The 2,726-nt window shown below is 58.0% G+C and overlaps 1 long non-coding RNA gene across 1 annotated transcript in view; it reads left to right on the top strand.

Moving 5' to 3' along the window:
• Positions 1-2,726, top strand: part of LOC107183952 — a 10,538-nt gene that overhangs the window by 1,585 nt on the left and 6,227 nt on the right. Inside the window, exon 2 of the long non-coding RNA XR_001514770.1 lies at positions 263-265. This is a non-coding gene — a long non-coding RNA (uncharacterized LOC107183952). The remainder of the gene's footprint in view (positions 1-262; positions 266-2,726) is intronic.

Below are 2,726 nucleotides of genomic sequence, written 5' to 3'. Positions count from 1 at the left end.
AGGGCCCTGCGCCGGCGGCCGCCCCTCTCGGGGGCATTTGGCTATTTCTAGAACCGCGGCCTTGCAGCTCCGTGGTCCTCTTTTGCCCCCTCCCATGGAAAGACTGGCAAGGGCAGGGGCCAGCGGGGTGTGTGTGTGTGTGTGTGTGTCGGGGGGCGCTCCCAGAACGCCAGGTCCTGCCGCTGGTAGGCTCGCTGCCCTGCCCCCCGATCTCAGATCCGTAGGCAGCCGCTTGGCAGGAAGAGAGATGGGCTTGGGGGAGGGGGTCGGCTGGCAGAGGGAGGGGACTGCAGGGCCCCAGCTTGTCACTTTCTGTTTATCTGCCAAGATTGGTCATATTCACACAGGCCTAGCTGGTGGGGGGTGGCGGCGAGGGTGGGGGATGCCTCTCCCTGGGGGGGGCGGGAGGGAAGGAGGGAGGTTGGGCAATGACTTACGGAGAGGAGGGAACCGGGCCTGATAATGCTGCCCAGCGGCCCCACCCAGAACAGCGTGGGGCTGCCTGGGGAAGGGGACCCGGTGCCGATTCGGATGGGTTGGAACGGTTTTTGAAGTTATTTACCTATGCCTTCTATCCTCTCCACCTCCAGTGTCTTTCCTAGCAGGAGTTGCCAAGCACATCTGGAAAGCTAGGCTCCTGGCCCACCCCACTCCACCCCCAATAGCAGGAGGGGTGTAACCCAGGGAGGCCACCCCTCTGACATGTGGTGGGGGGAGGGGCGGCGCCTTGCCCATAGGAATCCTGTGGCAGGGGCTTGTTGACTGATGTGGGGCTTGCTGTGCCTCTTGCACCGAGGAAGGAGCTGGCAGGTAGTGGAGGGGCCTCCAGAGCGTCTGGGGAGGGGGAGTCCCGGGGGTGGAGGGATGGGGTTGGGTCACCCGAACCCAGAACCTTTCTGGAGCTAGCATTTATTACTTCCTGGCTTCTGGCTCTCGGTCTTCCTCTTCATTCCCATCTGCCAGTGTCTGGCCTCCCTGGGCCTTTGAGCAGACATTTTCAGGCGCACAGGCCATGTGGCCGGTCTGTAGCCCTGGCTCAAGGAGAGGGGACTCAGCAGAGCGGGGTCGTTTGAGTGGTCTGAAAAAAAGCAGATGGGCGGCCTCAGGCTGGCCGCTGGAGACAAAGCTGTGTGGTGAGATTGCTGGTTTAGAGGGCTCTTAGCTCATGGGTGGGTGTGGGAGGGTGGACGGGAGGTTGATACTTGAGGGTTGAATTCAGTCCTTCGGTTCCAGCGTAGATCACTGTGCCTCAGAGCGAACCTTCCGTCCTGCGTAGTTGGGCTTATTGGGAAAATGTCTGTGTACCATGGGCAGGAAGGACATAGACTCAGAGGCTGGGGGAGGCTCCCCGCATGCTTGCCTGCCTTGGGATTCAGAGCTCCCACGTTGGTCTGCTCTCCTTTGGCTCCTGGCTTCCCGCAAGTCTGTTTTGGGGTGTCACTGAGTGCCTGCTGCCCAGCTTCTCTGGCTGGTTGACTCGAGTGCTGGTGTGTGCCCAGAATTTCTCCCTGTAGTGTTTTCCTGCCAGTTGTTAGGACTTGTAGATTCGTCACTCAGCTTTTACAAGCGATTCCTGAAAAGAAAAACCTCCCTCTGGTTGGTGGCTCTGTGTAGAGGAAGAAGCAGCCTGAGGGAGCAAGGCCTTTAATTAAAGCAAAACCGAAATGATTGCCACTGTTGCTGGGAGTCGGAGGAGGCGCAGGTGGGGCAGAGGTGATGCTCCTCTCTGCTGTTGGTACCTGCTCTGGGCACAGGTAGGCCTGATCCTGTTCTTGCTCCCTGGGCTTGGCCAGCAGCCCAGCCTTCTCCACAAGCTGCAGTCCTGGATTAATCCTCACGTAGTGTTTTCTTTCCATAGATCAGATTTCTCATTTTGTTAATAAGCACACAGCCTCCGATCCACTTGAAGTCAGCTGTTGTGGACTCGGAGCAACAGGGTTTTGCATTATTGAGCTGACAGGCCTGCTGCCTTCCCGGAGTCCTTATTGTCTGCCAGTGTCAGATCTGGGGGTGGGTTCAGTGCCTTTTAGTCAGCAGCTAACTCCTGGAGAAGGGCCGGCTGAGCAGTTCTGGAGAGTCAGAGGAGTGAGGAAGGAATAAAGTTCAGTTTACCCAGGGGACCTGTGGCTCTGCCCTTTTGCTTGGCCTGTTGGCCTCTAGCAGTCGCCCCACCCTGTAGCTTGCTTGCCTGGCCCACGGGGTCTGAGGGCCACTGCCCCCGGGAAGTGATTACTAGGAGGAGGGGGGGCTCTTCTTCCTGGCTGATGCCTGGGAGGCAGCTTTCCCCTGACAAGTCAGGTTCCTGCCATCCTGGCTCTTGGAGCCTGACTGAGGAGAGACTCCTGGAGGCAGTGAGAGGGGAACTGCGCTCAGAAAGTCTGTAGGGCGACACCGGCTTTGCCGTTTATTCTCCCTGTGACCTTGGACAGTGATTAACTCTGAGCCTTAGTGTCCCTGTTTCTAAAATGGAAACAGAACTTGAGTTTACATTCACGTATCGCTGCCCTCCAGAGCTCAGCCTGGGGAAGACAGACAAGCAAACAAATGATTTGTAAGATGGGGCGATAAGGACTGGCACAGTGACAAATGGAGCTCACAGGGCACCACAGGGATAGTGGCTGTGAGGCATGGAGGGAGGGGCTGGCTCTGGGCTGGAGGAGAGCCATGGATGCCATGCTGAGTTCAGGCTGGCTGGAGGAGAGGTGTTTTGTTAATCCTCAACAGAT

The sequence above is a fragment of the Myotis davidii genome, unplaced genomic scaffold (genome assembly GCF_000327345.1).
Source record: "Myotis davidii unplaced genomic scaffold, ASM32734v1 scaffold223, whole genome shotgun sequence".
In the NCBI taxonomy this organism is placed as follows: domain Eukaryota; kingdom Metazoa; phylum Chordata; class Mammalia; order Chiroptera; family Vespertilionidae; genus Myotis; species Myotis davidii.
The sequence above is the reverse complement of the archived record's forward strand: the minus strand, read 5'-3'. Positions and strand labels throughout refer to the sequence as shown.